We start from the raw sequence: 25641 nt of genomic DNA, 5'->3' as shown, positions 1-25641 counted from the left end.
AAAAAAGAAAACTGAAGTGGGAGGACTTACACTCCCTGACTTTGAAACTTATTATAAAGCCACAGTTGTCAAAACAGCATGGTACTGGCACAAAGATAGACATATTGATCAGTGGAATTGAATTGAGAATTCGGAGATAGACCCTTAGATCTATGGCTGACTGATCTTTGATAAGGCCCCCAAAGCCACTGAACTGGGACAGAACAGTCTTTTCAACAAATGGGGCTGGGAGAGTTGGATATCCATATCCAAAAGAATGAAAGAGGACCCCTACCTCACACCCTACACAAAAATTAACTCAAAGTGGATCAAAGATCTCAATATAAAAGACAGTACCATAAAACTCCTAGAAGATAATGTAGGGAAACATCTTCAAGACCTTGTATTAGGTGGCCACTTCCTAGACTTTACACCCAAAGCACAAGCAACAAAAGGAAAAATAGATAAATGGGAACTCCTCAAGCTTAGAAGTTTCTGTACCTAAAAGGAATTTGTCAAAAAGGTGAAGAGGCAGCCAACTCAATGGGAAAAAATTTTTGGAAACCATGTATCTGACAAAAGATTGATATCTTGCATATATAAAGAAATCCTACAACTCAATGACAATAGTACCGATAGCCCAATTATAAAATTGGCAAAAGGTATGAAAAGACAGTTCTCTGAAGAGGAAATACAAATGGTCAAGAAACACGTGAAAAAATGTTCAGCTTCACTAGCTATTAGAGAGATGCAAATTAAGACCACAATGAGATACCATCTCACATCAATTAGAATGGCTGCCATTAAACAAACAGGAAACTACAAATGCTGGAGAGGATGTGGAGAAATTGGAACTCTTATTCATTGTTGGTGGGACTGTATAATGGTTCAGCCACACTGTAAGTCAGTCTGGCACTTCCTTAGAAAACTAGATATAGAGTTACCCTTCGATCCAGAGATTGCACTTCTTGGTAGATACCCGGAAGTTCTGAAAGCAGTGACATGAACAGATTTCTGCACACCAATGTTCATAGCAGCATTATTCACAATTGCTAAGAGATGGAAACGACCCAGATGTCCTTCAACAGATGAGTGGATAAATCAAATGTGGTATATACACACAATGGAATACTACGCGGCTGTAAGAAGGAACGATGTCTTAAACATTACAACATGGATGAACCTTGAAGACTTAACGCTGAGCGAAATAAGCCAGGCATAAAAAAAGAAATATTATATGCTACCACTAATGTGAACATTGAAAAATGTAAAACAATTGGTTTGTAATGTAGAATGTAGGGGAACTAGTGATAGAGAGGAATTAAGGAAGAGGGAATGATAACCGAATAAGTACAGATAAGCTATGGTGGGTAAATTTAACATTCTGGGAATGCCCAGGAATGACTATGGTCTGTTAATATCTGATGGGTATGGTAGGAGCGAGTTCACAGAAATGTTGCTATATTAGGTTATTTTCTTGGGGTAGAGTAGGAACACGTTGGAAGTAAAGTAGTTGTCTTAGGTTAGTTGTCTCTTTTTTACTCCCTTGTTATGGTTTGTTTGAAAGGCTTTTTTTATTGCATTTTTTTAAATTCAGTTTTATTGAAATATATTCACATACCATACAGTTATCCATGATATACAATCAACTGTTCACAGTACAATCATAGAGTTATGCATTCATCACCACAATCTATTTCTGAACATTTTCCTTACATCAGAAAGAATCAGAATCAGAATAAAAAATAAAAGTAAAAAAAGAACACCCAAACCATCCCCCCATCCCACCCTATTTATCATTTAGTTTTTGTCCCCATTTTTCTACTCATCTATCCATACACTAGATAAAGGGAGTGTGATCCACAAGGTTTTCACAATCACACTGCACCCCTTGTAATCTACGTTATTATACAATTCCAAATCACCAGACTACCGGGTTCGAGTTTGGTAGTTTCAAGTATTTACTTCTAGCTATTCCAATACATTAAAACCTAAGAGGTGTTATCTATACAGTGTGTAAGAATGTCCACCAGAGTGACCTCTCGACTCCATTTGAAATCTCTCAGCCACTGAAAGTATTTTGTCTCATTTTGCATCCCCCTTTTGGTCAAGAAGATATTCTCAATCCCACAATGCCGGGTCCAGATTCATTCCTGGGAGTCATATCCCGCATTGCCAGGGAGATTTACACCCCTGGGAGTCGGGTCCATGTACGGGGGAGGGCAGTGAGTTCACCTGCCAAGGTGGCTCAATTAGAGAGAGAGAGGGCCACATCTGAGCAACAAAGAGGTACTCAGGGGGAGACTCTTAGGCACAATTATATGTAAGTTTAGCCTCTCCTTTGCAGTAACAAGCTTCATAAGGGCAAGTCCCATGATAGAGGGCTTGGCACATCAAACCGCCAGTCCCAATGTTTGTGACAACATCAACACCAGTCCAGGTGAGGAAGTGCAACACTTCTGCCCCTTCCCCCAGCTCCTCAGGATGGGGGGTGGGGGGAGAGGGGAGGCTGTAAATATATTTTTTATTCTCTGCCCAAATTACTTTGAGATGTTTCACTATTTCACTCTAACCTATACCAACCCACTGTATCTCACTTCCTATTCAAAGCTCCATATTGCATGTTTTTAAAAATTTTTTTATATAGTTGCTTTAAAAAGAAAAAGTCAATTAAAAAAAAATGAAAAAAATATGCAGAGCCCCCCTTGAGGAGCTGGTGGAGAACGCAGGAATGATGGGCTTCCCCACCTCAATGGTTGCTGATGTGCTCACAGACATAGGGGACTGGTGGTTTGATGGGCTGAGCCCTCTACCACAGGACTTGCCCTTGGCAAGACTGTTGCTGCAAAGGGGAGGCTAGGCCTCCCTATAATTGTGCCTAAGAGCCTCCTCTCTAATGCCTCTTTGTTGCTCAGATGTGGCCCTCTCTCTCTAGCTAAGCCAACTTGGCAGGTGAAATCACTGCCCTCCCAACTATGTGGGCTCTGACACCCAGGGGAGTGAATCCCCCTGGCAACTTGGAATATTACTCCCGGGGAGAATCTAGACCCAGCATCATAGAGTGGAGAACATCTTCTTGACCAAAAGGGGGATGTGAAAGGAAATGAAATAAGCTTCAGTGACAGAGAGATTCCAAAAGGAGCCAAGAGGTCACTCTGGTGGGCACTCTTATACACAATATAGACAACCCTTTTTAGGTTCTAATGAATTGGAATAGCTAGCAGTAAATACCTGAAACTGTCAAACTACAACCCAGAATCCATGAATCTTGAAGACGATTGTATAAAAATGTAGCTTATGAGGGGTGACAAATGTGATTGGGGAAGCCATATGGACCACACTCCTCTTCGTCTCGTTTATGGATGGATGAGTAGAAAAATGGGGGAAGAAAAAAAAAGGCACCCTGTGTTCTTTTTTACTTTAGTTGTTCTTTTTCACTTTAATTTTTATTCTTATTATTTGTGTGTGTGTGGTAATGAAAATGTCAAAAATTAATTTTGGTGATGAATGCACAACTATATAGTGGTACTGTAAACAATTGAATGTACGCTTTGTTTTGTATGACTGCATGGTATGTGACTATATCTCAATAAAATGAAAAAAAAGTACTTGGCAGTTGTAAAAAAAAATCAAATGGAAAAAATAGTTATCAATGTCTTAGTTTGCTGGAAAGAATGACAATAATGTTGTGACTGAAGTGCTTCAGGATTTCAGGTCTTTTTCTTCTTAACCAGGTGTTATTCAGAAGGGAAAACAGACCACTTCCTCTGCAGTTAACAGAGACAGGTTTTCATTAAAATGTCTTGGTCATCATAGAAAGAGAAAGATTCTCTTGTTCTAATAAAAACCAATTTGTTTCAAGTACCATCATAAGAAGGAGAATATGGATTTAATTGGGACTTGGGCTAGAAATGGAAGAGGGAGGCTCTCTGGCTGGGATTTAAGGGTAGTACTTCTCAAAATTTTACTGGCAGGCACCTCTTCAAGAATTTGATAACAGCCGTGGACCTTTAGGCTGGTTATTTTCCATTTGTTCCTCCCAAATCTATTCTCTGACCTTTTCCATGCCCCAGGAGGCTGATCTTTACAGACTCCTTTACCCAGACTCCTTTGCCCTCTGGCCTCCATTTTGGTTTTGCCAGTGAGAGGCACTGGCTGGAGAAGGGGGGGCAGGTGCCAGAGGAGGGGCAGGCTGGTGTACCAATGCCTGGCCCCTCCTGAGGTCACAGCTGCAGTTGGCAGCCCCTCTCCCAAGGGTTCTGGTAATGGCTCCCTCTCCTTGCCCCTTCAGGTCTACGGGGGAGTGCCTTTCCAGTGCTGCTAACCCTGCAACAGTCCAGTAAACCTGTTTTAGTTACCCCTTTGCAGGGGACAGGGGTGGGGCTTAGGGGTTAGCTTATATTTTCCCCTTTTTCTCCTTTGTCTTTGATTGTGCCATCTGTTTCCTATGAAGACCCTGACTGACAGAATATTGTCTCCAGAAAATAAAGTATACAGACTTACATATTTTTTGCATATACTATTAAGGATTTCTCAGACCCACTCTGAAGCCCTGCCAAGGATGGAGGGCTCAAGGATCCCCAGTTAAAACTCCCTCTTCCCTAGGGGATTTCCAGGGTTTCCAACATCTTATACCTGGTGACCTAGCAGGGATTTGCTCATGTTTTCCCCTCCTCCTACTCCTTGATCTTTGTTTTTCCTCCCACTGGATGTGGCACCGAAGTGGGAGAGGAAGGGAGAAGGGAAAAATGACTAAACTGGAGGGAGAGGCAGACTGGGGAAGGGGAGCTCATTTAGGGGAGATTGAGGTTTGTGGCCAGGTAAGGTTAAGGGTGATTTTGGGTTGCACCAAGGGCAGGACAGGTTCATTTCTAGTTTGATTACCCACCCAGTGAGGCCTTTAGCAAAATTGACTGTTCTCTATTTGAGAGCCCTGCTGCCTAAAGATCCAACCCCTTTGCTTTGCATCCTTCTGCTTGCTCCAGAGGATCAAAAGTTCCCCAGGCCTGCTGCTTGCTCACCACAATGATCACCACCAAGGCAAACAATCTTTCCTCCTTTCTACAAATCCAGAAACCTTCTGTCCCTGACACTTGGGTTTGGTATCGATCTGATTATGTGATCAAAACAGCTCACACTAACTTGCCATTTATCAGTAGGTTTGATTTTTCCCAGGCAAAAGAGGAGGTAGTTCAAATGATGGAGTGACTAATTGGCTCGTGGTTTGCCATGTGGTGAGGGGCAGTGTCCTGAAGTAATCAGAAGAAATTCTTTGCCTCCTGTGGTGGTTTGAAGCTGCATGTACCCCAGAAAACATGTTCTTAAATCGGATCCATTCTGGTGGGTGTGGACCCATTATAAGTAGGACATTTTGATGAAGTTAACTTCATTTAAGAAGGTGTAGTCCAATTTATTCCTGAGATGTAATTTTTATCTCTGAATTCTGAGATGCTGAGCTCTTTGTGTATAACCTAGTCAGTCTCTGGAATCTTGGGTATCTGTGTGACACCTGAGACTCAGAGCTAGAGTTCAGTAGCTATGAATGTCAGTGTTACCTCATACAGCAACTGTTAAAAAAGTTGAAAAAGAGTTCAGATTTTAATTAGAGATATGAATGAAGCAGATCTGGTTCAGACTAAGGCAAAAAAAAGGGCAAAGGTTAAAGGAAAATAATGACTGTGGTATAAAACTTCAACTTCTGTGTGAGACCAAGGGAAGAGATGTTTATTTGGTGCAGATTTTATATTTTCTGTAGTATACTAAATAATTTAATATGCAGTTTAAATGACATGCAGTCAGTTTATTCAAACACCATAATTACATGGAACTTTGAATAGGAAGTGAGATCTGATAGGTTTTGAAACTGATGTTCTTGCGGGAATTGAGGACTACCAATTTGGAGCTTGCCCTTATGCAGCTTGTTACTGCAAAGGAGAAGCTAAGCCTACTTATAATTGTGTCTAAGAGTCAACCCAGAGAACCTCTTTTGTTGCTCAGATGTGACCTCTCTCTAAGCCAACGCTGCAGGTAAACTCACTGTCCTCCCCGACATAGGACATGACTCCCAGGGGTGTAAATCTCCCTAGCAACACAGAACATGATCCCCAGGATAAGCCTGGACCTGGCATCATGGAATTGAGAAAATCTTCCTGACTAAAAGGGGGAATAGAAATGAAACAAAATAAAGTTTCAGTGGCTGAGAGATTTCAAATGGAGTCAAGAGGTCACTCTGGAGGGTATTCTCATGTACTGTATAGATATCCCTTTTTTAGCATTTAGTGTATTGGAATAGCTAGAAGGAAATACCTGAAACTGTCAAACTGCAACCTAGTAACCTTGATTCTTGAAGACAATTGTATAACTATGTAGCTTACACAGTGTGACTTTGTGATTGTGAAAACCTTGTGGCTCACACTCCCTTTATCCAGTGTATGGACAGATGAGTTGAAAAATGGGGACAAAAATTAAGTGAAAAATAGGGTGGGATGGGGGGATGGAATGTTTTGGGTATTCCTTTATACTTTTATTTTTATTCTTATTTTTTCTTTTTTTGGAGTAATGAAAATGTTTAGAAATTGATTCTGGTGATGAACACACAACTATATGATGGAACTGTGAACAATTGATTGTATACTATGGATGATTGTATGGTATGTGAATATATCTCAATAAAACTGAATTTTTTAAAAAGAGTGAGAACATATCAAACTGACAATATCTGACCATCTTTGACCAATAAAATGGCAATATCATGTGAAAAAAAAGATGGATATTCCTTGCAAAGAGTAATCAAAAGAGAGCTGTAGTGGCTATGTTGTCAGACAAAATAAATTTAAGGTCAAAAGGATTATAGAAGACGAAGAAGGATATAGATAGATAGATAAAAAGAACAAAAACAAAAAGAAGGTGGCCCATCTCAGTCAGGATGGATCTTAATCCTATTACTGGAGTCCTTGATAGGCAAGTGAAATTCAGAGAGAGAGAAAGCCACAGGAGGAAAGAAGTTGAAGAAGGGAAGGGAGAGACCAGGAGATGACGCCATGTACCTTACAATGTGACAGGCTAAGGACTACAGCATCACCAGCAGCCAGCCCCAGAACACCACAGTCTTTGAGGAAAAAGCGTTGCCTTGATGACACCTTGATTTGGACTTTCTTTTTGCCTCAAAACTGTTGGCAAATACACGCCCATTGTTTAAGCTGAATCATTGCATTGATATCTGCTCAGACAGCGTAGGAAATGAAAACACCTCCCACACAAGATTTGTGACTCTTGAGCAGGAAACCAAATCTCTCTGAGCCTCTGTAACTTGGGTACAGTAATATCCATCGTCCAGAGTTACGAGGATTGAATGTTTTCCAGGGTGGGCCTTCTGTGCTTTCAGCAGATCCTGGCTCCTTTTCTTCTCTGTATCATCACCCCTCCCACTGCCCCCTGCATTATTTGGCACATGACTCAGCAACTCCCCAGGGTGGAGCGAAACAGAGTAGAGACGTGACTTAGACGGAGTACAGAGCACACAGAAACTGGAAACCCAACATAGCCAATGCAGAGGATTATCTGATTTGAAATACATTTCAAAAGAGATTTGAAGGTGAGTGGGTAGGTGGATGGGTGAAGAGCTTGAGAAGGGAAAGAAATGTCCCAGATGATTTGGCAACTCAAATCCATTAGAGGGGAATCTAAATTGTGCCTCTCCCATGTTAACTCATGATGGTATTTTCTTTAATCATATTAAGTGTGCAAACTACGTCACTAGGTGGCTCCAGAGGCAGCTGTTTGGTGGGACTACAGCAAAGTGAAATTTATGTTGCAGAGCAAGCCAACCTGGTATAATCCCAGAGAATTTTGATGTAAACATAAAGTGATATTTTTACTAATTGGATTTAACATGAGCAAATCTGGTTGCAATAGATGATTAGGAGCAGAGATGTTCACTAACGTGAACGATTTAGAATTACTATTAGAGAGAGAGGGAGAGATTATTGAACCAGAAACTAAATACCACTCTCCAGCACATTAAGGATCATTTCTCTTTGGCCACAGATTTTCTCCAAAGTTAGTTGTCTTCAAATGTTCCCATCCTAGCACCCACCATACTGCAAGCCAATATTTCTCCAGAACATAAAAGATTAGGCAGGCCTCATTGCCGGCTATATAGAATTCCAGTTCTTGGGGCCAGTTCTAGTTCTTGGGGCAACAAAGCTAAAGAAACCTGTACAACTGGTCTCAAATTATTCAGGAACCTGGGCAAGAAGGACACCTGTTGAAAATTTGAAATCTGAGTACATATTATGAAACATGGTCTTGGGCTAGGGGCATCTGATTAATTTCTAGATGCACTAAATGGTGGAAATAAGGTGGTTACCAGTCAAAATTTTGGAAATTGTCAAAATCTTGAAACAGGGTGATGCCCAGGAAAAGTTCTCTCTTTCTGATAGGACCCCCAACCTCCACCTCTGCACAGGTTCTCCAACTTCAAATTGAGTATCCACTTTAGTGAGCACCAACCAGGTGTTATCTCATTTTATATGACATATAGGTTGAAAGTAGCGTTGGAATCATAAACCCAGAGTTGGAAGGAAGAAAGACCGTGAGTAACCATAGTATTTGGTTAGTGCCTTCCACAGGCCAGACACTGTCACATAAGTTCCCTTCCCTCATCCTTACAATCATCCTGTATGACGTAGGGATTAGTATTCCAATTTTTTGTACTTTGAGGAGATTAACTCAAAGAGGTTGAGTATATTCTCAAAGCTTCTAGGAGGTAGAGGGAGCACAGGCCCTCAACAAAATGGTTTCTTGCTCAATGGCAGCCCTGTAGATTTCATTTGAACTTATGAACCTGCTCCTCCTCCTGTATTTTTTACTTTAGGGAACTCCATCCCTGGATACTATCTTTGACTATACCATTTCCTTTACACTGTAATCAACCAGTCACCAAGTTTTTTTGATCCCACCTCCAAAATAACTCTCAAATACTTCCACTACTCAGCAGTCTCACTGTCATTTTCCTAGGCCAGTCCACCATCATTTCTCACTTATGTGTATATCTGCTCCCAGATTGGATCAAGAAGTGTGTGTGTGTGTGTGTGTGTGTGTGTGTGTGTGTGTGGTGTGTGCTGGGAGGGAGATATTGAGGAACTGTGAAAGTTGCAGAGATATCCTTGTATTTTAATTGCCCTTTGACAATATTAAATCAAATGAGAGCATGTATGGGATGTTCATAGCACAGTTCTTGGCATGATGAACACTGAACACATGGGAAAATGTTAATATGGAAATCACATGCCAAAGACTTTCTGGTTGATGTGTTAATATGATAACTGCATTTTGGCTGGAGGGTCATCCTTTGTCTTCTTCTTCTATCTATAACTCATCCTTCAATTCCCCTGAGACTCTTCCTATCTCTAAGTTCCTCATTAAATCCTTTTTACTTCAGGTCTCAGAGTAGAGTGTAATTGATTTTTATGATATCTTTTTATCAAAAAATGTATCCAACCTGAGGAGCCACTACATAAATAACTTTTAATCTGCCTATGCTTAATAGTTTATTGCCTTAGGACTAGTAATCTCTGAAAAGAGAGATATTATCAGTTTCGTCTAATTACATAAGTAATGCATTGGATTTCTGTGAGCTAGTTAAGAAAGTACTTTTCTCAGGAAAACTGCCTCACCTATCATAAAAACTGTAATCAAAATTGGCAGGTGAACAGGCATTTGTAACTGTTTAAAGTAGACATAGAAATTTTCAGCACTGTACATCAGAGAGGAAACTCCTCTTCTAGAGGACTTCTAGAAACCGTTTGAGAGTAGGGGGTGTAATTTGGTTATCCCTGGTTGGTACTACATACAAGCAGTTATTGAGCAGGGACCAGGTACCCTAAGTGCCTTTCAAAGGACAAGAGGGCAGAACTTGCACCCCAGAAAAATGTCCTGCCCCAGATAGCTTCCCCTTGAGAAACATCAATCTGCTCACAACTCCGCGTGGATAGATGAGCCTTGAGCTTCACTAGACTTCTCTTTGAAGGCAGGTACCATGTCTGATTTACCTTTGTTCTGATGAGTATCTAGCATAATGCTTGGCAGTCAGTAGGAGCCTTGCAGTCATGTGCAAGGTTTTGAAATTTTAAAAATTATTCATGTTCTTGTGCATTTTACTTTTTGTCCCATTTCACCTGAGCCAGCCATCTGCTTGGCAGATATCCTGAAGGACTGCTAAGAGGCAGGCTGGGGTAATGTTGAGCTTTTGACTGTCCATTCTTTGTCTTGAGAAAGGTTTCTCTAAAGTTCTTTAGCATATTGAGGGACTGATTTGGAAATTAATCAAAGAGTTCGTCCTCAGAAGATGACTTGAGTGGATTGGAGACAGAGAAGCCCTTTGGCTGATGGTGAAGAACTTCAAATACGAAAAGATAACACTGGGAAGGGGCTGCTATTTTCTTCCTTGCTCCCCATCCCCTGTCTAAAAATTGCACCCCAGTCACTTATGGCTTTCTGACTGTCTGTTTTATACATTTGTTTCTTTTTATTTATTGTTCTTTCTCTTCGATTAAAATGTAAATTCCATGAGGTACTTCCTTGTCTATTTAATTATTGCTATATTCCCAGCATCCACAACAATACCTGACAACTCTAAAAATATTTATTAATGTGTGGATTATTTAGTTTTCTTTTCTCTTTATCTCTTTTCTACATCCAAAGAAGGAGGAGAAATGATCTAATTTAAGAGGCTGTCTTAAAAATTTTGAAGTCATTCACTGGATTTCTTCCACTTGCAGAGGAAATCTTAGAAACCAGCTTCATAAAATAGCATCCTGAAAGATTTAAGGGGCATCTCTGACTTACTGCTCATTGTTCCTCATTCCATGTTTTCCTTCCTTTGAATTCCTGTACAAAGTTTATAGTGTTACAGATGCCATCCGTAATGGCACTGTGCCACTAATTCTTCAGGAAGTGTATAGAAAAAATAGAGCTGGTGCCCTGGGTGTTAGCTTGTTCCTGCAAGCAAAACTGGGGATGTTTTCCATGAATGGTGAACCCTTCTAAATGGCAGAACTTAACGGGCACTGTGTCTTACTGGGGCAGTCCAAAGGACTATGCCATGTCACTAAAGGAAGTCGTACCTCCTTCTTGTCCATCTTCTCTGTTTGCAAGAGCGTGTGGGTTAAAAGGTGAAGACAGGAGTCTGCATTAGAGAACAGTTCTATCAGAAAGTCTTGTGCATTCAGATCACTAAGTTCTAGCAATCAGCGATGGGACTTTTCTTTGTCACAAAAGAATAAATGTCCTAGGAAATATCAGGCCAAGTGACTGAGAACATGCATCTTCACAAAGGATTGCAACCATCAACTTCTTTGTCTATGAAATATCCAGAAAAGCCAACCATGTTCCTATAACATGAATTACATGCTGAGTCTTTATTAAGGTGGGAAGGGGAAGGGGGAAATCCACAGAGGGTATGGCACTTTACAGTGTGATAGTTGCATAATGTCAAGTTCACATGCAGAACAAATCATTTGTTATCTATGACAGTCTCTAAAATGGATTCTCTTCACTTGCATAAAGGAGAAAACTTTTACCAAGTTATTGGATAGTATGATGAAATAACAAGCTCCTGATCTATATTTTCATCATGAAAATAATTTCCATCTGTTTAGTTGTGCAAAGCTGGTTTAGTGTGTTCACACCAATATGCCATTTATTCCTCACCCCAAGTCTGTGAAGGAAACAGAGCAAGGACCACATTTATTTTGCAGACTGGAACACTGAGTCTCCAAGAGGGGAAGTGAGTTGCCCAAGCTCCTGGAGCCAGTGGTGGAGTGAGGTCTAGAGCCTAGTCTTCCAGCCCCCACTGCAGTTGTACCTTGCACTATACCTGGGTGCAGCATTCCATGGTGAGTCATATAATTCCTCATCCAAACCAGAACACTTTGGAGAGTAAAATGGGGGCTATTAATAATTTTACTGAGATAATAACTGGAAACCAGGACTGTTTCTGGAACCCTGGGATGAATGGTCACTGTGACCATAGGGCAGAGGCAGAGGGGACAGGAACCCTGCATGCCTCCCTGTTCATGGGCTACAGCAGGGAGACATCTGCATCTGCTCAGGGGCAGACCTCTCTTTCCTTTGACAGGAGGCATGCATCTTCATCTCCTTTTTTGAAAGTGAGTGATTTTTCAGTCCTGAGCCATCCTGAATTCAATAAATGGACTTGGTTGGGCCAAGTGTAGTAACAAAGAGCAAGTTCTTTCTCTCTTTGGTGCCACCATGTCTGAGCAGGTTGGAACCCAACTCTCAGGAAACATATGATCAGTGCTTGGACGGTGTGCTGGTTAGTATATATTATGTCTCCCAGAAAAAGCCATATTCTTTAATGCAGTCTTGTGGGGGCAGATATATTAGTTTTGATTGAGTTGGAACCTTTGGATTAGGTTGTGTCAATGGAGATGTGACCCACCCAACTGTAGGTGATAACTCTGATTGGATAATTTCCATGGAGGCATGGCCTCGCCCATTCAGCACAGACCTTGATTAGTTCACTGGAGTTCTATAAAAGCTCAGATGGAAGGAGTTCACAGCTAGTGGTAGCTGAGATAGACATTTTGAAGATGGCCGTTGGAAGCTGATGCAGACATTTTGGAGAAAGTCATTTTGAAATGCAACCTGGGAGCAAGCAGACGCCAGCCATGTGCCTTCCCAGCTAATAGAGGTTTTCCGAATGCCATTGACCATCCTCCAGTGAAGGTACCTGATTGTCGATGCATTACCTTGGACACTTTATATCCTTAAGATTGTAACTGTGTAATCAAATAAACCCCCTTTTATGAAAGCCAATCCATTTCTGGTGTTTTGCATTCTGGCAGCATCAGCAAACTGGAACAGAAGGTGTACTCAAAAGTCCAGCAAAGAAAGGGAATATGACTTCTGCAGGGCAGAGTAAAAGGCTAATGGGAATAGTCAGAGAGGGCCACCTGGGTTCCTGAGGGTCTGACAACTAGGCAGTAGGCAGCTTGGGTGTCACTCTCAGTGTCTGCATGTCTCTGCGAGGAAAGGCCTTGAGGCTTCCTAGAGTGGGGGTAGACTGCCCCATCTAGATGGCTAGATCTCTTGTTTCTTGGTCACCATTAATATCTTACTGGTGACTGCTCTGTTTTGACAAGCCCTTGCTTCCATATACAGTGGCTGATTGAAAGTGCAGCATAACGATTAGTAATATATTTCTAATAATATATCATTACCTTTGCAGAATATTTTATAATTTTTAATGTTTTTACCACTCTTATAAGTTCATTCATGTAAAGTGCTTCAATCAGTGCCTGACACATAATAAGTATTTTCTATTGTTTGTATTATTTCATTTGATTCTCACAAATACCCTACAGAATAGGCCAAATAGATATGCAGAGAAGAAAACGGAAGCCCAGATTGGTCATGCTTATTTTCCATTGTCACCCACCCAATCTCTTTAACAGAATTCTTCAGGGCCTGGCTAAGAACAATATCTTCAATCCTATGAACTATAATTCCAGTGTGTAAGTCCCTCCTGGTTTATGTCACAAAAGTAATTGTCACTTTGGGAACACTTGGATTCTTGGAACTCTGAAGCAAGTTTGTCTGCCCCCAAAAGCTCATGGGCGGAGAACCTAAGATGGCGGCTAGAAGAGACAGGGTGAAAAAACACCTCCATGAAAAATACTAGATAAAAGCCAGAAAGTCACCCAGAACACCAGTTCCAGCGATGTACCAGCTGGACAAGGTCTGCTAAATCTACAGGGACTGTGCACTTGGTGAAACTGGGAGTCTGCATTCTGAAACGAGTGAGTGAACCTGCTGAATATCCGGCAGCCAAGCTGCGGTGTGGGGAAACCGTGGGTTGGTGTTTGGAGGCGGAGTAGTTCTTTTTTAAAAAACCCAAAAGTGGCTGCAGATACGGCAGTGAGAACCATGCAATGAAGCATGGCAGGAATGGGCTGTGCGAACGCCTCAATATCTGGCATGGAAAAAAGCCTTTCGTGCACCCGCTGCTAATTGTCTTGGAGTGAGGGAGGCAGAGGTGAGCCAAAAGGGGAAAATAACCACGCTCCTTGCAGCCATCTTCCTAGTGGGCTGGGAACGCTCCTGCCCAGCGCTGGCGCCACAGCCCAGAGCTGTGCCAAAAAACCCAGTGTGACAGGAAGTGTTTCCAGCAACACATGCACATGCCACAATATCAGGCATAGACAATAGCCTTTCGTGCACCCACAGCTAATTGTCCTGGAGCTGGGAAGGCGGAGCTGTGCGAAAAGGGGAAATTTACATGCCCCATACAGCCATCCTTACAGCAGGCTGGGAACACCCCTACATGGCCCGGCTGCCCAAAACTTCCCTTGAGGGATGGCACACACTTGTGACGTAGCACAGCCTTTCTTCAGCACAGGCCCTAGAAGGGCATGGCTTGGAAGAGAGACCCACACAGAAGTCCCAGGGACCATACACCAATACCAAGGACTTGTGGATCAGCGGCAGAGACAATCTGTGGCAAGACCTAAATGAAGGTTTAGACTCTTGCAACAGCCTTAAATCTCCAGGAACACCTGGGAGGTTTGATTATTAAAGTTGCCCTCCCTCCCTAAACATTCAGACACATGCCCTACATTCAGGGCGGACAGCACCAACAACACACCCAAACTTGGTGCACCAATTGGACCCCACAAGAATCAGACCCTCCCACACCACAAAGACAAAGTTATGGAGAACTGACTTGAGGGGAATAGGTGACTCACAGACGCCAGCTGCTGGTTAGTTAGAGAAAGTGTACACCACCAAGCTGTAGATCTGACAAATGAGAGATTAGTCTTTGCATAATCCTGCATATCCTAAAAGAACCCTATCAAGTAAAGCAAATGCCAAGAGGCCAAAACAGCAGAAAATTTTAAAGCATATGAAAAAAACAGATGATATGGATAACCCAAACCCAAACACCCAAATCAAAAGATCAGAGGAGACACAATACTTGTAGCAATTAATCAAAGAACTAAAGATGAACAATGAGAGCATGGAACAGGCTATAAGGGACATGAAGAAGAGCACAGCACAGGATAGAAAGGACATGAAGAAGACCCTAGAAGAGCATAAAGAAGAAATTGCAAGAGTAAATAAAAAAAATAGATGATCTTATGGAAATAAAAGAAACTGTTGACCAAACTAAAAAGATTCTGGATACCCATAGTACAAGACTAGAGGAAACTGAGCAACGAATCAGTGACCTTGAGGGCCACAGAGTGGAAAATGAAAGAACAAAAGAAAGAATGGGGAGAAAAATTAAAAAAATCGAAATGGACCTTAGGGATATGATAGATAAAATAAAATGTCCAAATATAAGACTCATTGGTGTCCCAGAAAGGGAAGAGAAGGGTAAAGGTCTAGAAGGAGTATTCAAAGAAATTGTTGGGGAAAACTTCCCCAACCTTCTACACAATATAAATACACAAAGCATAAATGCCCAGTGAACTCCAAATAGAATAAATCCAAATAAACCACTCCAAGACATATTCTGATCAGACTGTCAAATACTGAAGAGAAGGAGCAAGTTCTGAAAGCAGCAAGAGAAAAGCAATTCACCACATACAGAGGAAACAACATAAGACTAAGTAGTGACTACTCAGCGGCCACCATGGAGGCGAGAAGGCAGTGGCATGACATATTTAAAATTCTGAGAGAAAAATTTCCAACCAAGAATACTTTATCCAGCAAAGCTCTCCTTCAAATTTGAAGGACAGCTTAAATTTTTCACAAACAAATGCTGAGAGATTTTGCTGATAAAAGACCTGCCCTACTTGAGATACTAAAGGAGCCCTACTGACAGAGAAACAAAGAAAGGAGAGAGAGATATGGAGAAAGGTTCAGTACTAAAGAGAGTCAACATTGGTTCATTAAAGGACAATAAGAGAGAGAGGGAAAAAATATATCTGACAAACATAAACCAAAGGATAGGATGGCTGATTCAAGAAATGCCTTCACAGTAATAACGTTGAATGTAAATGGATTAAACTCCCCAAATAAAAGATATAGATTGGCAAGATGGATCAAAAAATATGAACCATCAATATGTTGCATGCAAGAGACTCATCTTAGACACAGGGACACAAAGAAATTGAAGTGAAAGGATGGAAAAAATATTTCATGCAAGCTACAGCCAAAAGAAAGCAGGAGTAGCAATATTAATCTCAGATAAAATAGACATTAAATGCAAGGATTTTTGAGAGACAAAGAAGGCCACTACATACTAATAAAAGGGGCAATTCAACAAGAAGAAATAACAATCATAAATGTTTATGCACCCAGTCATGGTGCCACAAAATACATGAGACAAACACTGGCAAAACTAAAGGAAGCAGTGGATGTATCCACAATAATTGTGGGAGACTTCAGCACATCACTCTCTCCTATAGATAGATCAAATAGGCAGAAGACCAATAAGGAAATTGAAAAGCTAAACAATCAGATAAATGAATTTGATATAACGGACATATATAGAACATTACATCCCAGATCACCAGGATACACATTCTTCTCTAGTGATCACAGAACTTTCTCCAGAACAGACCATATGCTGGGACATAAAACAAGCCTCAATAAATTTAAAAAAATTGAAATTATTCAAAGCACATTCTCTGACCACAATGGAATACAATTAGAAGTCAATAACCATCAGAGACTTAGAAAATTCACAAACAGCTGGAGGTTAAACAACACACTCCTGAAATAAATGGTTTATAATGTAGAATGTAGGGGAACTAGTGATAGAGAGCAATTAATGAAGGGGGAACGATAACCCAAAAAGAACAAATAAGCTATCGCTGGTAAATTTAACATTCTGGGAATGCCCAGGAAAGATTACGGTTTGTTAATTTCTGATGGGTATGGTAGGAACAGGTTCACAGAAATGTTGCTATATTAGGTTATTTTCTTGGGGTAGAGTAGGAACATGTTGGACTCCCTTGTTATGGTTTGTTTGAAATGTTTTTTTAATTGTATTTAAAAAAAATTTTTTTTTATATAGTTGATCTAAAAAAAAGAGTTAATTAAAAAAAACAATGAAAAAATATGCGGAGCCCCGTTGAAGAGCTGGTGGACAATGCAGGGGTGTTGGCCTTCCCCACCTCGATGGTTGCTGATGTGCTCACACATAGGGGACTGGTGGTTTGATGGGCTGAGCCCTCTACCACAGGACTTACCCTTGGCAAGACTGTTGCTGCAAAGGAGAGGCTAGGCCTCCCTATAATTGTGCCTAAGAGCCTCCTCGCTAATGCCTCTTTGTTGCTCAGATGTGGCCCTCTCTCTCTAGCTACGCCAACTTGGCAGGTGAAATCACTGCCCTCCCCACTACATGGGCTCTGACACCCAGGAGAATGAATCCCCCTGGCAACGTGGAATATGACTCCCGGGGAGGAATCTAGACCTGTCTTCGTGGGATGGAGAACATCTTCTTGACAAAAAGGGGGATGTGAAAGGAAATGAAATAAGCTCCAGTGACAGACAGATTCCAAAAGGAGCCAAGAGGTCACTCTGGTGGGCACTCTTACACACAATATAGACAACCCATTTTAGGTTCTAATGAATTGGAATAGCTAGCAGTAAATACCTGAAACTGTCAAACTACAACCCAGAATCCATGAATCTTGAAGACGATTGTATAAAAATGTAGCTTATGAGGGGTGACAATGCGATTGGGAAAGCCATATGGACCACACTCCCCTTTGTCTCGTTTATGGATGGATGAGTAGAAAAATGGGGGAAGGAAAAAAAAAAAAGGCACCCAGTGTTCTTTTTTACTTTAATTGTTCTTTTTCACTTTAATTTTTATTCTTATTATTTTTGTGTGTATGCTGATGAAAATGTCAAAAATTAATTTTGGTGATGAATGCACAACTATATACTGGTACTGTAAACAATTGAATGTACTCTTTGTTTTGTATTACTGCATGGTATGTAAATATATTTCAATAAATATGAATTAAAAAAAATTCATCTGGGCATTGTCCACCTGAAGGAGGGAAGGGGCTTATTTATCTACCAACTCCTCTCTGATTGGTTAAGGGACGTTCACATTCAGTGTCACCTGCTATTAGAGAAGAGCCAGAGATACTGTGCAACCTAGACAAGGCTCGGTCGTGTCGCCCCTGTTGGAAACTGGGTTCCACAGCAGTGCTGGAGTAAAAGAAGGATTAAGATGATCACAAGATGGGTGTGGTTTCATGCTCTACATAGAAAATTTGGAAAATGCAAAATGAGACAAAGACTTTATTTTAATCATAAATCACCCATTATCTCACCACCCAGAGAAAAATCATTAGCCAATATCCTAACATCATTCTGTGTATGCATACTTTTTGAAATCCACATTTTGTACCTTCTCTTTTGCTAACCATTGTATCTTCAGTATATTTTCATGTTGATAAATATTCTGTCACTGTTTCCAATGGTTGGACACTATTCCATTACAAGGAAGTGGTAAATAATGTATCTAATCACTTATGGTTGGTTGCTTAGACTATTCCTGTTTTTTTGCCATGAAAACATCTTTGTATCATTGTACACTTGTTAAATACTTGCTTAGCACTGATCCATAGAATTGAGTTCCTAGGTCAAAAGTATGCAAATTTTTAAGGTTTTTAGTACATGATGCTTAATCAGCCTCCAGAAAAGATACAAGGATTTGTCACCAGTGTTTGAGAACCCCTATTCTCACCCCATTTGATGTTGTTATTGTTTTCTAATTGCTGATTGTCTAATTAATTATTGTAAAAATAATTAAATGATTGCTTAAAAACTTTAAATATTTTAAGTATTTTGTATTTTCCTTTATCTTTAGCTTGCATTCCTCATATTACTAGTATATTTTAAATATTTGCAAAGCTTTGTTGACAGTTTGTACTTTTATTTTTGTGAACTGTTTATTCATGTTATTTGCCCATTTTTCTGCCCAGGTATTCATCTTTTTATTATTAACTTGTAAGTAGTCTTTTAAATATGATGATAAAGTTAAGTTAAAATACAGATATATTATCTAAATATATTATCTAAATATATTGTCATGTAGGCATTCCAAATTTCCCTTTTTTATTCATTAATGGGGCTTCTTGTTATTTAAATTTTTAACTGGTTATGCTGTCAATTCTATCACTGTTTATTGTGTTTTCTGTCTTTGGAGCTAATGCTTATACAGAGTTTTCTCTCCCCCAAATGATAAAAATATTCACTTACATTTTTATAGTTCTTTTATGGTTTAATTTCTTACATTCAACTTGTTTTCCATTTGGAATTTGTGTTAGAATATGGCATAAGGTAGGAATTAAACTTATTTTTTCTCCAATTAGCTGATGACAGCCTAACTATGGATAATGATAATTTTTCCTTTAAAAAATGTACCTTTTCCCCACTAACTTGAAATGCAAACATTATTGCATATTAAATATATATCATGGACATTAAAAAAAAAAAAGCTCATGGGCATCCTACAGCTACAATGCAACTGGGTGATAGGCTGTGTCAGTGTGTGTCCTGCCCTGTCTAACTCATTCTCCATCACCAGTGCAGTGAAGCAACATCCCATAATAGGCTGAATATAGCTGTCTTTGCAAAGGCACCAAGGAATCCAAAGGCATCTGTCAGAATACATTTTTGCTGCATGACTAAAAAATGCTTATAACTGAATGGGCTAGGAAAGAATTGTCCTTTCTCAGTCACATGGCAGGGCACTGCCATCCTTTATTATCTTCCATTACTGAAGCTGTGAAATCAACACAAAAGCAAGTCCAAGTTGTTTCCAGGTATTCATAGACAGTTTTCCAAAGTCATGTCTTTAGAGTAAAAGGAGTCAGGGAGAACATTCACTCTCAGTTAACCCATTGAGAAAGACCAGTCCAAGGTCAAAGCCAATTGAAACTTAGACATGGAAACCAGTGCAGTGGGTGTCTGTCTTTGTTTCTGATGAATTTACAAGGCTGGTGACATCTTGCAGGTGACTTCTATGGAAACACCCAGGCCCTGGGTCTGGAGGTGAACCTTTGTTGATATCAAAGGTACATCAGAAGCTGGGAACTGCTGTAAGAAGTTGGTGTTCTTGACACATACCTGTATGGAGATGTGCAGCCAGCCAAGGCGTCTTTAGAAACCAGGAATGGCGTGAAGGAAATTAAGGTCATGTGTAAGCCCGTCAGGGGCAGTTGACACTGTCAGAGAGCATTGCTGCTATGCCTGGCCTGAAAGCTGATCCTACATTTGACAATTTAGAGAGCACGTTTTAAAATCAGGCTGCATTTACTGCTAAAATAATTTGAAAATAAAAAATTTCAGCCATAGTTCTGTTAACCAGAGCAAGTATTATTTCCTCATTGTTTCCTCCAATTTTTATTCATTTGTATACAGATTTCCATATAACTGCTGACAAACTATATTTGGAATATTGTGTTATACCAGTGATTCTCAACAGAGGGCAAATTTGCCCCCAGGGGACATTTGACAATAATTGAAAACAGTTTTAGTTGTTAAGGTATCTAGTGGGTAGAGTACCAGGGATGCTGCCAAACACCCTAAAACGCACAGGAAAACCCCAGAACAAAGAATTATGTGGTCCAAAAATGTCGATAATGCTTAGGTTGAAAAGCCCCATGTTATGCTTTTTACAACTAATTTTACTTCATAGACAGTGTTCAGTATTACTACATTGTCTTTGAACTAATTTATTCTATATGTTAGGTTTGGTTGGTACTGAATGAAACTTATTAATGAGTGTCTATTATCTCATTGAGTTAATATAAAAAATTTCCATAAGTATCCCACTATTGTTGGACATTAAAAGTTGTGCTAATGAAAGTAGCACTGCAAAGCAGGACTTTATGTGAATTTCTGATTTGAAATATTTCCTTAGGATTAATTCTCAGTTGTACAATTATGGGTCTTCTGCAGAAAAGGAGACTGCTAGTGTTTTGTGATTTGTATTTCATGTTTTAGATTCTTGCAAGCAGATATTTGCCTTATTTAATGTTTTAATCCCTAAAACTTAACACAGTGCCTTGCATATGCTATGTCTCAATAAATGTTCAATTACTATAAGTTCTAGTTTGCTAATGCTGCCAGAATGCAAAACACCAGAGATGGATTGGCTTTTATAAAAGGGGGTTTATTTGGTTACACAGTTACAGTCTTAAGGCCAAAAAATGTCCAAGGTAACACATCAACAACCGGGTACCTTCACTGGAGGATAGCTCATGGCATCCAGAAAACCTCTTTTAGCTGGGAAAGCACATGGCTGGCGTCTGCTCCAAGTTCTGTTTTCAAAATGTCTTTTTCCCAGGACGTTCCTCTCTCAGCCGCAGCTACTCTTCAAAATGTCACTCTCAGTTGCTCTTGGGGCATTTGTCCTCTTTTAGCTTCTCTGGAGCAAAAGTCTGCTTTCAATGGCTGTCTTCAAACTGTCTCTCATCTGCAGCTCCTTTCTCAGCTTCTGGGCATTCTTCAGAGTATCCCTCTTGGCTTTAGCTCCTCTTCAGAATGTCACTCTCAGCTGCACTGAGTTCCTTCTGTTTGTCAGCTCATTTATATGGCTCTACTGATCAAGGCCCACCCTAAATGGGTGGGGCCATGCCTCCATGGGAATTATTTCATCAGAGTTATCACCTACAGTTGGGTGGGTCACATTTCCATGCAAACAACCTAATCCAAATGTTCCAACTTAATCTCCACTAATATGTCTGCCCCACAAGATTGCATCAAAGAATATGGCTTTTTCTGGGGGACATAATACATTCAAACCAGCACACTATAAATCTCCTTTATCAGGTTAAAGAAGTATCCTTCAAGATTTAGTTTACTAAGTTGTTTTAATTTAAAAAAAAAAAAAACAGGATGTGTGTTGAATTTTATAAAGTGCCTTTTCAATAGCTATAAAAGTGATCATGTTTTTCTCCTTTAATCTAGTGATGTCACTTATTAATATTAACCCATTCTCTAATGTTAAATTGTCCTTATATCCTTGAGATTAACCTTACTTGATCGTGTGTATTATTGTTTTATATAGTGATTGATTTGAACTATTAGTATTGTATCTAATCAAGAAAAAGATTGATTTATAATTTAAGAAGTTTTTTTTACCTTTACCTAGGCATGTGCAATATGTCCACACAGCTAGGGTAGGGAAATCACAGGAAGAAGGTAAAAGTTTAAGAAAAAATAGAGAGAAATCATGGCTTTAAAACATGATCTCTCTTTTGGTCTCTTTTTGGCTGAATATATAAGTAGGATCTGAAAGTTTCATTAAAGAGAGAATAGAGCTAGTTGGAAAAAAGTTTAATGCCAAATGAATAAAAATCTCTATAAATAAATAAATAAAACTTTCATCCTGGGAGAGTTGATACAATGCTGTCCCCTACATCCATTATTCAATGAATAATTGTAAGCATTGACTATATCCAGGCATTGTGTTGAATGCTAAGAATATCAAGTGAATAATTTTTGCATGGAATGCCTCACATGGTAGCAGGGCTTTCTTATAGCATGGTGGTTTCAGGGTAGTCAGAATTCTTACATAGCAGCTGGCTTTCCTCAGAGCAAGTGTCCTTAGAGACATAGACAGAAGCTGCAGGGCTCCTTATGACCCACACTCAGAAGTCACACAGCATGACTTCTGTAATATTATTTTGATCATAGTGGTTACACACCAGGCCAGATTCAAGGGCGTGGAGGAATAGACTACAGCTCTCAGTAGGGGAATGGCTCGTGGAAATAGAGAGAAAAGGAATCGATGGTAGCCAGTCATCTTGGAGACAAGCTACCATGACTGCTTATCTTTGGCAGTATGACTTTCTCATAATTTTTCTACATAACCAAACTACAACCATTGAAATCAGGAAATTAACATTGATAATTACTACTATGTAATCCTCAGACCTCATTCAGTTTTTGCCAGTGGCTCCCAACAATGCCCTTTATGGCCAAAAGATGCAGTTCAGAATCACACGTTGCATTTAGTTGCCAAGCATCTTTAATGTCCTTCAGGCTGGAAACTTTCTTCAGTCTTCCCTTGCATTTCATGACCTTGACACTTTTGAAGAGTATGGACACAAGTATAACAGCTGACTAAAATTAACCTGTGATCAGGGCTGCAATCCTATATGGAGACTCTAAAGGAGAATCCATTTTCTTACCTTCTCCAGCTTCTGGAGGTCTTTCAATTCCTTGACTTGGACCCCCTTCCTCCATCTTCAGAGTCAGCAGTGGTGGGTCAGGTCCTCATGCTATCATTTCTCTGGTTCTCTGCAGTGAGGACATACCACAACACAAGTCCAATACAAGGACTCTCTCCTCAGAAGTGTCTACAGAGGGGGATGATGGAAGCTAACAAGAAGCAAGCTGATAAGTGTTCAAGACCCTTGGAAAGACTGAGGGCTCAGGAACTGGAAGCAATTGGTACCTCTGTAGATAGTGGTTTCCAATAGGATTGATAACGGAAAAATCTTTGGAAAAAATCTGAATAAGGAAGAGTTAGAACCCCCAATCTTCTTTCACTGAGCCAGGCAACTGTCCTTTTTCCACCCCAGTAGAAGATTAGAGGCTTTCTGTCTGGAAAAGTTGAATCAGAATAGAATTCTATGTTGACAGTTTTCTTCTTTTGGTACTCTAAAGATATTTCTCCTCTGTCTTCTTGCTCGCACCATTTCTAATAAGAAATCCACAGTTTCCCTTATCTTTGCTCCCCTGTGCATGGTATGTCTTTTTCCTCTGATTACTTTGAAGATGTTATTTTATTACTGTTTTTGAAGTGCCTCAGTGTATGTCGTATTATTTGTACTTGTGACTGTTGAGCTTCTTGTATCTGGGTTTATAGTTTTCATCCAATTTAGGACATTTTTGGCCATTATTTCTTCTAGTATTTCCTCAGTGCCCACCTCTCTCCCTCCATCATGGACTCCAATTACATGTATATTAGGCTGCTTGAAATTGTCCTAAAGCTCACTGATGCTCTGTTTATTTTTTAAAATTCTTTTTCCTTTTTATGTTTCTATTGCTGTGTATTCAAGTTCACTAATAATTTCTTTGGCCATACGTAATCTGCTCTTAATCCCATGTAGAATACTTTTCATCCCATGTGTGGTAGTTTTCATCTCTAGAAGTTTAATTTGGGCTTTTTTAATATCTTCTGTGTGTCTACTTAACTTTTAAATAATTCGTTTTTAATTGTGGTAAAATATGCATAACAATAAAAATCATTTTGACCATTTTAAGTGAATAATTCTTTGACAATAAATATATTGACAATACTGCGTAACTTTCACAACTGTTTATTTCCACACTATTTTCATAATCCCAAACAAAAACTCATACTCATTTAGCAATAACTCCCTATTCCCCTCTCCTCCCACCCCTGGTAACCACTATTTTGCTTTCTGTCTCTATGAATTTGCACATTCTAAGTATGTCATATAAGATAAATCATACAATATTTGTATTTTTTCATTTTTAATGCAATTTTATTGAGTTCTATTCACATACCATACAATCATCCAAAGTATACAATTAATTGTTCACAGTATCATCATATAGTTGTGCATTCATAACATTTGTCTTTTTGTGTCTGGCTTATTTCACTCCACGTGATATCTTAAGGTTCATCAGTGTTGTAGCATGTTTCAGTACTTCTTACAACTGTATAATATTCCATTGTATGGTCATACCACATTTTGTTTATCCATTTATTTTTTGAATGGACACTTAGGTTGCTTTCAGTTTTGGGTTATTGTGAATAATGCTGCAATAAACATTGTAATACAAAAATCTAACTGAGTCCCTTCTTTCAGTTTTTTGGGGGTATATACCTAGAAGTAGAATTCCTGGGCCATATGGTAAGTCCATGTTTAACTTCCTGAAGAATGGCCAAGTTGTTTTCTACAGTGGCTGCACCTTTACATTCCCACCAACAATTAATGAGTGTCCTTATTTCTCCACATCCTTGCCAATACTTGTTATTTTTAGTTTTTTTTTTTTAAATAATAGCCAACTTAGGGGGTATGAAGTGATATCTTATAGTAGTTTAATTTGCATTTCTCTAATGGCTAATGATATAGAGCATCATTTCATACACTTATTGGCCATTGGAAAATCGTCATTGGAGAATTTTCTATTCAAACCTTGACCTATTTTTAAATTGGGTTGTGTTTTTGTTATTGAGTTGTACGTATTCTTTATATATTCTGGATATTAATCCTTATCAAATATATAGTTTCCAAATATTTTTCTCTCATTCTGTAGGTTATCTCTTTACTTACTTGACAATATCCTTTGATGTTCAAAAGTTTTAAATTTTGATGAAGTCCACTTTATTTTTTCTTTTGTTGTTTGTGCTTTTGGTGTAAAATCTAAAAATCCATTGCCTACTACAAGGTCCTAAAGATATTTCCCTATGTTTTCTTGTAAGAGTTTTATTATATTAGCTCTTATATTTAGGTTCTTTATCCATTTGAATTCATTTTTGTGTATGAAGAAAGGTATGTCATTCTTTGACATATAGATTTTCAGTTATCCCAGCACCAATTGTTGAAGAGACTGTTGTTTACCCATTGAATGGAATTGGCACCCCTATCAAAAATCAACTGGCCATAGATGTGTGTATTTATCTCT

The 25641-nt window shown here is 39.4% G+C and overlaps 1 long non-coding RNA gene across 2 annotated transcripts in view; it reads left to right on the top strand.

Moving 5' to 3' along the window:
- LOC119509464 overlaps nucleotides 1-25641 on the top strand; it is a 101983-nt gene that overhangs the window by 29023 nt on the left and 47319 nt on the right. Inside the window, exon 4 of one of the 2 annotated variants that reach the window (XR_005211707.1) lies at nucleotides 13458-13503. The exons of the other annotated variant lie outside the window; for it this stretch is intronic. This is a non-coding gene — a long non-coding RNA (uncharacterized LOC119509464). Of the gene's footprint in view, nucleotides 1-13457; nucleotides 13504-25641 lie in introns of those variants that run through there. 2 annotated transcript variants of the gene reach the window in all.

Source organism: Choloepus didactylus, chromosome 14 (assembly GCF_015220235.1).
Source record: "Choloepus didactylus isolate mChoDid1 chromosome 14, mChoDid1.pri, whole genome shotgun sequence".
In the NCBI taxonomy this organism is placed as follows: Eukaryota; Metazoa; Chordata; class Mammalia; order Pilosa; family Megalonychidae; genus Choloepus; species Choloepus didactylus.
The sequence above is the reverse complement of the archived record's forward strand: the minus strand, read 5'-3'. Positions and strand labels throughout refer to the sequence as shown.